The following is a 15,097-nucleotide window of genomic DNA, read 5'->3' on the forward strand; positions in this document are numbered from 1 at the left end:
AGGGCACTTCATTTTGTCAGGGTAATCACAGCACGCTTTCTCCCTCTCGAAATGTCATCAAACCTGGGGTGCACAGTGTGGTGAAAGACCAGAAAGACCAGAGACCCTTATTCTGTCACTGTTGGAGTACAAAAACTGGTTCAAATTAAAAAGCGAATAAATAAAGCCTGGAAACCATTTTTCTCCAGCAGAGGATGAGGGATTGGCCGCCTGTTGGCGATGTGCCCCGATGTTAACTTTCTGTCTTTCTAGAGGCCATGGTACCACTTGAATGGTCAGTGAACCAAAGAAAACAGTAATAAAGTAGAACTGTTGCATGTTCAGTGTTTTACAGAAAAAGAAACCTAGATAATTCTTGATAAATGTTTGCACAATTATATGACATAATATTGCTTAATGTAAATACAAATATAGCTCCAACTAGTAGTAGCATATTCTACTACAGCTTTATTTCATCATCATTTTATTTTACAGTCACTTTGTTCCCATGCACTTCCAGATACACATTTCAAATATGTACAGGCAAACTTTGACAAATGTATGAAAAAGACGCTAGTGAATCACAAAGTCCAAAGTCCTTTTAGAGCAATCTAAAGGGCAGCGGTGAGAAAATTAGCCCACATCCCGTCGTCACTGAACTAAATCATTAGGACGCCGAGTGTTACCAAACGGAGGCACGATTTGTTTTTGGAGCGCGCAATCTGTCAGGTCCGGTTGCGGGTGACGGCGGGCGACGGCACTCGCGCGCCGAAGTGACAGCGCCATTCGCTCCAGGGCCGGCACACTTCAGATCGCGTTTATGAAAGTCATTTTGAACTTGATGGCCTGTAAGATCAAATAAATCCACCGCGTCTCCCACGACGACTCGGACAAAAAAAACGCACCTTTCTCGAATGACAACGGCGGAGATAACAACTGGCGCGACAAGTAATGAATTTAAAATGGTTCTGGTTAACCTCAGCTGTCACCATTGAAGGTTTTTATTTATTTATTTACTTTTTTAAGGTGCACTGGCAGTTTTCACTTGCACCAGCACCTTCTCTCTCCCCGAAATTAAGTATTTACTTCATTGAAGAAATAATAAAATCAATTTGTTTTTCTTACACTGGAAACAAACCATCTACCAACTCTGTCCTCGGGCCCATGCTCTGCACAGCGCAGGATTTGGTTCAAACTAAACAGTTACTCACTGATTGGTCTAGAGACACAGGTGTAAAAAGACGTATTTCAAAATGATCCAACTTCAGTACTTACATGCAAAGCCAGTACTTTGAATGACCACGTTATACATGATTTTAAATTTGTTCCTTGCATACAGTGAACTGCTGCTACCAAATGCCCTCACAGTACATGCAGTCTGCCAATAAAAATAGGGAACAAACTGAAACAATGGACAAAAAGAGGGAAAAGGCACTTGTGTAGCACGCCCCGGAATATAAAGGAGAAACACTGATCAGATTTTCTGCATCAGCAGAGCTGAGTCTGATGTTTTTAAAGTGTTCAGAAAGAAAGGACCCCTTAATGGACTGAGATCTGGCATGACCTCGCTGAACCCTGCAGATCATTTATCTGATTGGCCAATTTCATTTCTTATCCCCATGACCCGGATCTCCCCAGGGCCCCTTGAAGCCCAGATCTTTACAACCGAGATGCTGTGTCTGTGCAAACATCCATGTTCCTACTTTTTGGTAAAGGGTCCATAATATTGACATATTTTGCAAAAAGATACCTAAAATGCCATACACACTGCCATGTATTACACTTTGCAGTATTTGCTTTACGCTCAATGTGTTATTTGGACTATTTATTGATGTTTTAAATAATATGAGAAATCCAGCTTCATTTACAGGATTTGTTAGAAATGTATGCCACTGTATTGGCACACTTTTGTCCATGTGCTGAATATATTTGGCTATACTCAGGTTGCAGCACAACTGTCCAATTTCTACATGCGTATTATATAATTATATATGCATCTATAATACTTCTGTAGATGGGTATGGTAATAGAGACCCAAACAAGTCCTATCACTGTTTCCCTGATTGAGTGCTCAACACTGTTCTGCCATAACAACATACAGTACATTAAGTTTCCTTGGTTACCCCTTCCTTTTATGCATTTACCAATAGATGTCATTATGTTCTCATTGTAGGTGATTGCATTAGCAAGGTTTTATAAATAGTAATATACACCCACCAATCCAACCCACAACCCCCCCCCCCCCCACACACACACACACACACACCAGCTTAACTCAATCTGCCTACAAAGGCAGTCCTGGGGTGGCAGAAAATGTAGGAAAGGAATAAAAAAAAAAAAAATGAGCACAATTTCCTGTAATAGGGGCAGATAATTCAGAAACAGTCACCATGAAAGTCACTCTCAATATAAGATAAGATGGTATGCTGTAATGAAACTGTGTGGTTCCAGCTCTACAGTGGGAAAGGGTATAAGGCTTCCAGCACACTTCTGACATAGGCCAATCCTGGGTCAAATCCACCCTTAAAGTTACTTGAACAACACAACTCTGTTATGTACACACAACAAAACATTAAACACAGTGTGAACACACAGTATTCACAAATAAAGAGCTGTAAGCAATTTCTGATGTCGGAGCTACATGACACAAGAGTGAGGGAACTGGACTATAAACCAGAATACTGTGGTTTTAATCCACCAGCTGGCCTCTGTACTGGAATGGTTTGCACACTAGTCTACAGGCCTGAGGGTTTTGGGTTTAAATCCAAGATGATACACTTGTAGGCTGAGGCAGGGAATTCCTCCTCAGTTACTGCAGTAGACTCTACACTGTACTCAGTTGTGCAGCTGGGCTAAAGAGCATGCAGAGATGCATGTGTTTTTGGTGATCTTTGTGAAAGTAGGCTGGGGGCTCACCTCCTCTGCACCCCAACTCCACACTGTCTCTGTGACATTAACAGTTCCTCGGTTCCCCAGGCCTCGACAGGACTCCAGTTTTAAGCTTTCAAAAGGATGTCCCCTGGCTTAGCCTCAATCCTCTCGCCATTAAAATCTGTGAAACACTTCATTCCCACTGTAGGAGCATGAAAAGTGATGGAGGAGGAAGAGCAAGGAGGTATATTAATAAGATTATGAGACAGCATGACAGCTGTCCTTTGTGGTGCAGGAAAGGTATCTGAACCATGCGACCACACAAATCAATCCCTGAGTTTGGAGTCCGTAAATCTGACAGGGTTGGCTGAACAAGGTTTTTGGGAAAAACTAATGCTACATTAGTGCAACTTCATGATACACATCAGTATGAAATGTAAAAACTACCTTTGGGACGCCCCCATCATGCAACTGTGGCTAATAATGAGAGGCTTACTTGAAGCCCTCAGCTGTCTTAAAATGTTGAGTGGGATCCACTTATTACGTTTAAAATGACAAATTGAAATCAGTGTTGCAGATACGTTTGTGGTGGCTTGTACGTCAGGGGTAAGCTTGTGTTGAAAGCACAAAGAGCCCACATGAGGACAGGGTCTCTGAAACCTTTCACTAAATCTCAGTTTTTACTCAGACTTTCATGAGAATCCCAGAAGGACGTCGACAGTAACATTGACTCTACTCAATTGAGAGTGAACTGTCAATGAGCTCAGTTCTCCAGGGGAGAGCTTTGGGCAAGTAGATGTAGATAACTCACCCACTGCATTGTGGGAATCGGGCAGACATTGCTCAACAGCCTGGCGCTGTCGTATTTGCAGTGCGAGTTCATTTCACTCTGCTCACAATGTACCATGTGGGCACAAATGGATACATACAAAAACATACATAAGCTCACAAATACAAATGAGCAGACACATTCAAATGTGTACACAGATACCCACACAAGTGCACACAGGCATACACACACACACACACACACACACACACATGCATGCGCGCAAATACACATGCACTCACACAGACTTACCATTTGAAAACTTACGGCACAGGACTGCCTCCTTGCCACTCTAAAATCAGACTTAGCACCTTCCTTGTGCTCTGGGCTCTGAAAGAGGTGTCGCAATAACACAGCAATCTCTAAGGCAAGAATGACCCACTAATGTCACCACTGCACATGCAAGAGAAGCCAGCACCTCCAGAGAGAAATCATTTGGGTCCAAAACAGCGACTCAATTAAATCCTAATTAAATTGGATCTGTACTTGGGTTTCTGTTTCTCTCTAATTCTCTAAGTCACCAAATATAGACATATATACATGTGTGTATGCGTGTGTGTAATTATATTAAATGTATTATATGTGTATATATATTATAAGTGTATATATTAAATGTGTTGCACAAGCCAATACGGCAACCATTAACAGACTCTCCAGTTTTGGAAATTAAAATTATACCAGCCATGACGTCATTTCAGAGCACCTTCACAACAGACCACCACAACCTTATCAGCTCTAACCCTAACCAGCCCACCAGGGCCCCATGCGTCAGTAAAGCATCCCCCACCCCCACCCCTCTCTGAACCTGGAAATACTGATGAGGTTTCTCTCCCCCTGGGTCATGGCTGTAACCAACAGGAGAAAGGGACTACAATGACCCTGCACACGCCCACAACCGCGCATCAGTCACGCTACCGTGGGAGTGCGCACCGATGGACAGTCTGTGGAGTAATTATTCACCATGATCACCGATTCCAACTCTCACGCGTGACTCAGCCTTCCAGTCACTGCCTGCTGATGGTGTCACAGGCGTCCTCTTTGCTCCAAACTCACAGCAGAGCGCGAAGCCAAGAACCTTTAAGGAACGGCCACATCGCAAACGACACAAGTGGAACTGAAATCTGCGAGTGGTGGTTTCCTATGTGACACCATGAAACCACGTGAGACTGACACAGCCACCTCCAGACCCCAGCAGCTCAGCTGTATCACTCAGTTGACCGACTGCTGGGGCTGTTTCCCTGCGCACAGCATGTGGGACAGTATTATTCGGAAATGAGCTCAGACCCTGTCAGAGTGTAACCTTGATCGACGAGGGAGGCCTCATTCTCCATACACAGGTACACAAGCAAACATGCTCAAGAAGTATCAGGTGTGTCCATAGATGCTGCCAAGTCTCACTCTGAAATATGATTGGACATGTGCCTCACAAAACAGAGCCCCACCACACTGGGTGTAATTCTCTGCTCTATTGCCATGGCCTTCTGTTTTTCACCTATAACTACAAACTCTTTCTCTTCCAAAACAAAACTTCCCAAACACTTTCTTGGCTTCAGTTTCAGATTTACATGTATTCATGCATAAGATTTACGTGTATTTGTCCAGAGTAACTTACTGAGAAAGGGTACATAGTGAATTCAATAACAGCTATGTGTCAATTCTTACATCAATCAATTACAATAAAAAGTTACAAAAAAAGGTCAGCTGTGAGAGCGAGCTTGATGGGGGATCGTTTTCAAAAACCGTCGACTTTCTTCAGAAAATACAAAGTAAATGTCATGCACCACATCAATCCATAAAGGTTGATTATTTTTTTAATGATTTTTAAATAATTGTTGTATTGATCATTTTTGCAGAGAATACCAAGAGCTTTTGAAGATAGAAGCAGAAGTCATTGATGTAGTGGCAACAAAAACGTCTGATGAACTGATGGTTTTCAGGAATGTGGATTTGTACACAATATATGCATATTTCTTCACACTTAAAAGTAAACAAAAAAAAATCTACACAAAAGAGACTAGGCCAGCAATGAAACAGAAAGAGTGCTTATATTCAAAGCTTATCACACACAAAAGAATCAGTGCCATCAGGACTGGACGAGAGGTTTAACTGTTCCAGAAGTATGGAGAGCAGACCGACAGACACACAGACAGATGAGAGAGATACAGAAAATGAAACAGACAGAGAGAGATGGAAATATGGATGGATACAAAATGAGATATACAGACAGAGCCAGATGGAAGAATTAATAAGGAGAGAGAGAGATGGACAGATAAACAGAAAGGTAACAGACAGACAGAAATGAACACAGACAGGCCGACCACAATGCTTTAAACACATCTTGAATAAAATGGTGTGGCTATTAAATAAAGCAGACAGACTCATGCCCAAACAGTAATCAGAGGTGACAGATTGTCAGGAAGTTCCAGTCCGAAAGAACAGAGCTCTGTGGCGTTTCTGCAGCAAAAACCTGTCGGGATAATGCTAGCACAGCTGACGTGTGTTTGAACTCATTTCTCCTGCCTGACATCTGAGGCTGTGGGGCTTCACTGTGATTGACAGCATCTGAAAGATGTGTCCACACATACCCCACTCAAGCAGCTCTCCACGCCCCAATTTGAGGAGGGGCTGGACTGACAAAGGCTTGAAGGGGGCCAAAAAGTGCCTGTCGCGCTGCAGCGACCCTGGTCATGCTAGTACAGAACACTCCTGACTGCTTCTTCAGAAGGTCATTCACTGTCTCCAGTGACTACGAGCTCTTAATTAGATCTGTTGAAAGTGAATGAGGTCCCTCAACCAGCTGGATTGCATTTCCAGAAGGCAGGCTAAAAATCTGTGTTATGATGCCGGGCAGTTGTATGCCATGGTACTGTGAAGGTTGTGTGTTCATATGCACAGGTATATTCTTCCCGTGCTTAGACTGTCCTCTTTGAAACCCAGAAGACCTTGAGACCTACAGACTTTAAAAACTGTTTGCTATGACTTGCTCAAACTGCAGCCCTAAATTCATTAGCTACAATCATTCACACCAGTGTGATTCCCAAAATATTGCATTCTACTTGTACATCAAACCATGTCACACCATAGAAATCCTGAAACACTCTGGCCCAGCGAGACACCTTACTTTAGAAATTCTGAAGGATAGGAAATTACCTGAGCTTAGCTGTGATCTTCCGAACCACTTTTCAGCATTACCAGCTCCAAATCAAAGCGTAAATGGCCCACCTCTACCTGATTCTTCTGAAATCTGCTCATCACTTCCTGTGCCTCCTTAGCCCCACACCCATACATGCACAAACTTCCTGTTGTCTGAACATGGAGATCTTAAGATATAATTAAAGAAAATGAGTGCAGCAAGCTGAACATTAGTACATGAATACCTTAGGCAAATGCAAACCTAAACCTTATAGACGACCTCAAGTGGAATAAACTATTCCTTTGAGAACAAGACAAAGGTATAACTCATAAGAAATAATGAAACAGAAAATGAGCAATCATCACCCAAGTAAGTCATTCAGAGCAGAGGCTTTGGTAAAACCAAGGATGAATGTAGCCTTGCATGAAATAAATTTGACACCAACGACTTCAAGCTATCTGCCATCTCCTCTATGTTTATTTCAGTGCATGTTAGCTATGTTTCACAGTGATCTATCACTCATGAAAGTGGTGCTGTTCTGTTTTGTCACCAAAAAGCCACGTGGTCCATGGTTCTCAAAGAACAACACTGTGAGGCTGGGACTGAACCCACACCCTTCCGGTACTGGGCCAACACTGACCACAAGGCTGCTGACACTCAAGAAAGCTGCTGTTTTCAAAAACAGTGAAAGTGCCAAACAAAATGAATCATATTTCTACACAACAAGTCCAGCATCCAAACAGACACTGCAAAAAATGACTGGACGCTTTGTAAGGGACAAAGTTAATCAAATAAATTTCACACTTCCATTAAATGTTTCAGGAAAGAGCAAATCCACCAAACCACTGGAATATTGATTTAGTATTTCTTACATCAACCCAATAAAGTATGTAAATGTTAACAGGGACTGAGCTGAATAATTGCACATAAACATAACCTGCATGTTAATCAGTGCTCGTTAATAGCACTTAAGCACATCTGTACACATTACGGGCTATGTTTAAAACACTCCAGAGAAGAATGAGGAACAGAAACCACAAATCATTTATTTTCAAACTGGGAAAAAAACGGTGTAATGGCACATTTATCAAAAAAGGTAACTACCAGGGCTCAGGCCAAACTGCTATGAGGCCACCTAAACTCAATCAAAAATGCCACTTCAAAGCTGCAACATCCTTCATTGTATGTTTGGTTTGTATTGATGAGTAAAAACAAGATTACAGGGTGTCAACAGGTAAAATATGTCAATGGGTAAAACATGTCAGCTGTCTACGACACATGGACAGGAAGTGTCAAGCTGCAAGATCTATGAGAGAGGGGCCCCATAAACAGGAGGAGGGCGTAAGATAGGGCAGATTAAGAAATTAATTTGTACAACACAAATGAGAAAGAGGGGTAGGATTCAGAAGGGGCCAGATATTCCTGCTGCGTATCACCTGAGCTTTGAAGTGGAAATAACTCCTTTCAGTTGTGACAGCTCACATGTCTTTCTCAGTGTGGCCATGCCTTTTCTTTTCTTTCTTTCTTTAAAGCCCAACAAAGAACAGGAGAGGGAGAGAGAGAGAGAGCGAGCGCGTGTGGGGGGAAAAGAGGGGAGGAGAGAGATCTGGATTCAGTCTGGCTGCTCATAAAGCCCCACTCTCTGTGAAGGAGTATGGAGGAGACCAGAGATCCACGGGTTTTAAAGATAAGACAGAGACGAGGACAGTCTGCAGCTTTCTCACTTGCGTAACAGACAAATCAAGGTTTTACACTCATGAAACCTTTCCATGCGTGAGGATGCTTTTTGTCATGAAGACGTGCACGCGTGTGTGTGGTTTCTTTCTGCCATTCATGTGTGGGAAAAAAAAAATCACATGCTATTAACATTGGTAGGGGGGCCCTTCAATATAACTGCTATGGAGTTTTCCACTTCACAACTTCACATTTGTTAAAAATCTTATAAAATATTTTTTCTTCATTTCTGTTACCAAAAACACTTATGATGATGTGTAAGATTAAAAAACCACTTCTTTAAATGTATTTTTCAGTTACAGACAAAGCCCCCTTTAGTGATCTAATCATTCACCTGTTCTTCTATCAGAGCTGCCTCAGGACATGAATGAAATATTTAAGATGACACTTTTTTAAATGGTACAATACAGCACGGAGTACCAGTCTGTTGACACGGCTACAGCAGAGGTAATCCCCCGGGGGTTAGATATCTGGAAACAGCCCAGGAGTACAGCTGTCACCTCTGTCCCCCAGGGGACATGTGTTTCATGTGCACCTGTATTCACCTGTACACACCTGTATTCAGTGGCACAAACACAAAAGAGCTCAGCTCCATCTTAATGATTATTCATTACGGTGGAATGGGACCTGCTCTTAAACCCAACCTCAGTGGAAATCAAACAAAGACACCCAGGTCTGGAAGAAAGCCACTGATATGCAAGACAGACAGCTATTCTAAATGTCCCCTTGGTGCTAAATTAGGGGAATAGGGGTTCTAATTAATTAACACAACCATAAGAGACTGGATAACTGCCAAATGAGCTACAAAAGGTATCTCTGTTAGCTATTATTTCATAATGTGGAGAAGCTGGCTGACACTTCTCACAAAAATGAGCAGGAAGAGCAAATGTTCAAAAACCCAATCATTTATTTTAAAAACCAACAAACAAAATGAACCAGCCTGAGCACACAATCAGCTGACAAAGGGGAGCCTCTTGCTCTCCAGCCATACAACTACAAAATTTAATATGCCTTTACTTAGGCAGGTGTGGGCCGTCTCACACAGACAAAGACTACTAAAAAAACACACTGACAATCACAAATAATTAAACATTTAACCCGTTCAGATAAAACTGACCCAAGAACTGAGTTATTTACAAGGTTTAAAATGGAAAGACAACAATCCTTATACATTCAACAAAGTGACAATGCAACATGGAAACAGTTTTGGGGGGAAGGTCAAGGTTCTCTTTCACACATAAACTACAGCACAAACTAATACATACACACAGCAAGGTACATATCTGTGAGAAAATTATGTTCACATATATATATAAAAGCACACACACATGCACATCCATATAACAAGATGCATACACACACAACCACACACACATACATAGGCACACACAGGCATACATCTATGTTTAACCTACCTCCAACGCACACAATGCAGAATGTGAGGTTACCCACCCACCTAGACCCAGAGCTAAGCCAGTACCCCCAACACCTCCCACTACCTCCAACACCTCCACCCTACCCTCACTTACCAGCTGTGTCTCAGGCCTGCCTCACTCTGAAAGCCTTCCACACAAGCTGGACACTGTGCTACAGCATGCACAGACCACCCCAGCTACTTGTTACCCACTTCCCCCTTATGCAATGACTTAATGCCTGCTGTGCGAAGATTGAGTGGGTCAGTCACTTGACAGCTTTTGATTGTTTGGCTTTTGTGCATAAATTATTTCAGTTTAGGGCATGGCTGTCACCTGATATGCTGTAAAGCCCCACCCCTCTCCCACAAGCCTCCTCTTCCCAAACCTCTCTGGTCAGTGGGAAAGCAGGCATGTACTCTCTCAATAAACATTGTGTGTGTGTTTGTGTGAATTAATAACAACATTAAAAAAAAAACAAATTCTTGTTCACTATTCAAACTTCTTAGAAATCACAGACATACACTCTCTCTGTCTCACACACACCTTCTTTTGTCTGTAGCGTGCCACTCACCCTTCTAAGAAATCAAACACACACAAGCATACACACATATACTCAATCAAGCATGCAGGGCCCAGGTCTTTCTTAGTCTAGGCTGTCTATGTGAAAACTTTCCCCTTGTGCCTGAAAGTCTCACGGCCAACACTTCCCATCCCCCTTCACCCCCCAGGTGCATGTTGACAGAACATGGCCACACCTGTGAGAAAGCTGTACTTACACGAGGCCCACAGACCCCCCTCCCTTTGTCCTCTTGTGCCCACAAACCTGTAACTCAATCCCAACCCACGCCCACCCCCCCACTCACTGGCTAAAGGGATGAGTGCAAATACTATACAAACACACACCCTGTGCACACATTCAGCAAAACACACAACTGCCAGTGCCCTAAAAGCCTACTTTCCCTGTGTCTCACCTTATCTTCACTGACAGCATAATCTCTGTGTGATGCTTGTTAACCTGCGGGAGGAACTCAATGGGACCCGTTCTGTCAAGTTCTAATGACAATAACAGAATTCTGCTTGTTATTAGACCTGTTATCTCCTGCATTTCCTGTTCCTGTGCAGAGTATTTTCTGCTTTAAATACTCAGGAAGGCTCCGTCTTATAGCACGCAGAACACAGACCAAAGAAGACACAGAGGTAGCATGCAGAAACACTGTGCCTCAGTGGTGTGGGCTGCAAAGGGAGACGTGACAGACCGCATGGCGTTGGGGGTCATTGGTCTTGCCCCTGAAGAGATCTGTCCTGCGTGACTCCTGGGTGGGGCAGAATCTGGATTCCCCCCTGTACTACATGTGCCTAGTTCCCAAGATGAAACATAACAGAACAACATCCAGGCCAGGCATTCTGGGTGTGTAAGAAGATTGTCACTATTCAGTGAGAAAGCCCCAGAAGTGATCATGGTCATCTGTCACACACACACACACGCACATGCACACACCTTACTGCAAAAGCATGCAGACAGACATTATAATATTTTTAACTTCAAAAATGCTAGGCATTCTGACCTATCTACTGGATTACTGTCTGGTTTGGTGTCTGTTTCTGAACGTACAACAACCCCAATCAAACAAACATGTTTACACAATAGTTCTGCATTGTATTGCAGTGAAAAATACTCGACAAGCACAAAACATTTCTTTCCAACATTATCGAAATTCCAGTTTCAGGCATTATTGAACTGAATAAGGTATGGGAAAATTTCAGCAATATAAAGTGACCCAACATGTTGTCACTTTAGCAAAGTGAAAATAACAATGAAAATAGGACTGTAAAAATACAAAACGCTTATAATAAAAAAGAGATAAACATTCTGCAAGGACATCCAGCCGGCATGTAGTTCCTGAACAGCTGAAATGTTTATCTCTGATCTTGCTGCACCTGAACAGTTGATGTCAGCGAGTGAAACCGTGTCAGTGGGCACGCGGCTCTTTCCGTTTGCCAGCTTCGGGAGAAAATGGAGGAAGACGGAACTGGTCGGTTTGAGGGGGCAGTGTCAGACCCATCACAATAACCCCGAAAAAAACGAGCCTTCAGTCGCTTACGGGTTACATTTAGATTCAATCTCAGTTCAGCGTTCTACTTCGTCTCCGCACTTTATTTTGGCGCAACTCACAACAAGTGTTTTGAGGAATTGAAACACAACACGGGGCGAATACTAACATGACTCTTTTCACTGTATGATAAAAACGCACAATCAAACAGGCGTAAAAAATCCCCTTTGCTTGGCTGTCACGTTAGGGATAAGCTTTTGACGCAGCAAAAATTTCCAGCCTGAAAAAAAGCCCTTATAGGATTGCAGAAGTATGAGGACGTGGGGGTTTATACCCTACCACTTCCCCACCAGCTCCGATTTTAAGCCTGAAAAACCCCAATAGTACGCAGAGCACACTGACATCATGATTACTGACAGGTGAAAGAACAGACCAGTTGCATTACCGGTACTGAAACTTGGAAAATAGTCATACGATTCGAGAGCCATGGCTTGGGGGTGGAGGGGAGGGGGTCGGTGTCGTGTCGGGTGACACAATGTAAAGCCCCCCACCCCCAACCAAAAAAGCGACAGTCACTGTTACACCTAACGCTAATTAGATATCTATATCCTTTTTTTGCTTGAATGAAAATGCGACATGCGTAGAAGGCATCACCCCATGATTGTCTCTTACAATGACAACAATGTAGAACACACCAATAGTCGCCTGCTGTTCCCCACTTCTTTTTAGACAACATAATATGAGGTTGTGTGATATCTGGACCTTTTTCTGTACAACGCCACGAAAATTTCGATTTCAACAACTGTCAAAAATACCCATTAGCTTCTTAAAACACGCAGGTAAACCCGAAGCGTCTCCGAAAAATACCCCACACTGCCTCTTTAACTTGTGGCACAGACAGATGGACAGCTACATCGGACTTATTGCATTGTTAATAGCGAATAGCCTATTACTGCACGCGGACGAGTTCACCGTATCAATTAAGATTAGTCAAGTGCAGACGCCGAAATAAAGAGCGTCGCACAGCAATATTAGGAAATCTAGAGACACTACAACATAAAAGAAAACGAAACTAATTACGATTAATAAACACATTCAAAATACTACGAGACAGCCGTACCTGTTAACCCATGGGTGTGGATAAATCGTGTGTCGGTGGTTTGCGTCCAACATAAACGACTGTGATAACGAGGGAAGAGACGGATCGGTACTAATTCTTCCTCTTCTTGCGCGATCAGTATATATGCCCCCGAGTTTATCTCGCCCTTTCTTCCCCTCGCTTGCTCTCTTTCTCTCTGTCTCCCTCCCCTGCCCTTCCTTGACTCGGTATCAAAAACCAGCCTCTCTCCCACCCTCCTCCTCTCTCTCTACTGAACTGAATTACATACAGGTCAGTGTCTCACTCCGGCTCGTCAGAGCAGTGAGTGAGAGTCTAGCACAGGAAATGAGACGTTCACTGTGTTCCAGCCGCATGCTAGGTACAGCCTCGTGACAACCCAATCTGACAGTCAGCCTAACGAAGTATCCTATTGTCCTTATTATGATTGGACATCAATCGCGAAAGAAAAAAACAATCGTGGGTTTAGTTCTTATTATACATATTTTTATTTAATAATAATAATAATAATAATAATAATCATCATGATCATCATCATCTTCACCATGACTTACCACAATTACTATTGTGGTTGTATGGCGTAATAGTTCCAGTATTAGGATATTTTACCAGTAGCAGGTTCAAATCCCGAGGGTGCAATTATCATTGCACCCAAAACTCTTCTGGCACAGCGGAAAGGCGATATAACGACACATTCTCCCTCACGCTCTTAAGTAGGAAAAAGGTAACGTGTTAGCCAAGTTATTCCAAGGTGTAAGTCTGATGTGCGCCCCTAGCGGTGGAAATGAAAGCAGAGCAGGAAACCCTTTCTGTGTCTGGGTCCGGCTGTTCTTGTCCCCATAGCAACACTTGGCACCAAAGGCTAAGCACATACCATCAGCCACACAGTGATGAACTAACATTAACTGTCATGAATGTCTGACTTTTAAGCGTGTTACCTCTTTCTCAAGACACTGTCCAAAACAGTTTTAGATCTGGTTTGCTGAGAGACACCATTTCTTCTCAGCTTTAGCTGAGCACTGGAAATCCTACTATCCTAAGCTTGGCGGTGAGACAAAGGGCAACAGGTTTGACTTGATTTCATCCACGAAATATTAAATGTTTGGGAGCAGAAGACCCAGGTTTGAGGGCTTGCTCCAAAGGTGATAAGTCTGGTGGGTTTGAGTAGAAAAAGACCTTTTTTCAGATCTGACATTGAATGCGACTAAAGATCTGAGACATCACTTTCTTCTGATTGGCTGATAAGGAATGGCTGAGTTTGGGCAGATCACACACTGTTTCACCTCCTCATTCTGCTTTCCATCCTAAAAGCTTTGTGTTCCTGGCATTTAGGACACAAACCCTATATTACAGTATGTGTGTGGGTTAGGCTGTGCGAAAATCGGCCAGTTTCTGTCCAACACCTATGACCAGCATTCCCACCCCCAGGCCAAGCTAACCACTAATCTCTCTAGTGTCAGGATGCTGGGATTAGTCAACCTCTTACATAAAGAAGGGCTGGTAAACATGTGTTTTACAGTACATACCAGAATCTCCAAATCTGGGTTTTACTCTCACCACAGCAGATGAAGAAAAAGAAGGAGAAGAACACAGAGTCCTAAAAGAAGCTTTGGCTCTCCCCGAGGCACTGAGCCATCTTCTCGCTGTGGAGGTCACTCTCTCCCCAAGTCTCTTTCTGCAGAACACTTGCTGTTTGTGTTAATGAGTCTCAAGAGCCAGGACAAATGCACATGACTCTTGCCCAAACATAGATACCCCCCCACCAAGTGGACCACATTCTGCTTCCTCTCTCAGTTTTGCACCACAGTCAGGGTTCCTCAGACAGTCATCAGCAGCTCCAGAGCCCTTTGTCTTATATTCGAGAACAAAAATGTGGAATTGGGGAAGAATTAAAAACTGGTGTTCCTCCTTATGTGACGTGACTGTGTAAGAGTGGCCAGGGTAGAGGGACTCTGAAACTGCTAACCC

The 15,097-nt window shown here is 43.1% G+C and overlaps 1 protein-coding gene across 1 annotated transcript in view; it reads right to left on the bottom strand.

Moving 5' to 3' along the window:
- Nucleotides 1–13,455, bottom strand: part of LOC118778658 (zinc finger and BTB domain-containing protein 46-like) — a 37,983-nt gene extending 24,528 nt beyond the window's left edge. Inside the window, exon 1 of the mRNA XM_036530266.1 lies at nt 13,133–13,455. The gene's annotated coding sequence lies outside the window, so the exon portion shown is untranslated. The remainder of the gene's footprint in view (nt 1–13,132) is intronic.
- Between the last annotated feature and the right edge of the window lie 1,642 nt (nt 13,456–15,097).

Source organism: Megalops cyprinoides, chromosome 6, assembly GCF_013368585.1.
Source record: "Megalops cyprinoides isolate fMegCyp1 chromosome 6, fMegCyp1.pri, whole genome shotgun sequence".
Classification (NCBI taxonomy): domain Eukaryota; kingdom Metazoa; phylum Chordata; class Actinopteri; order Elopiformes; family Megalopidae; genus Megalops; species Megalops cyprinoides.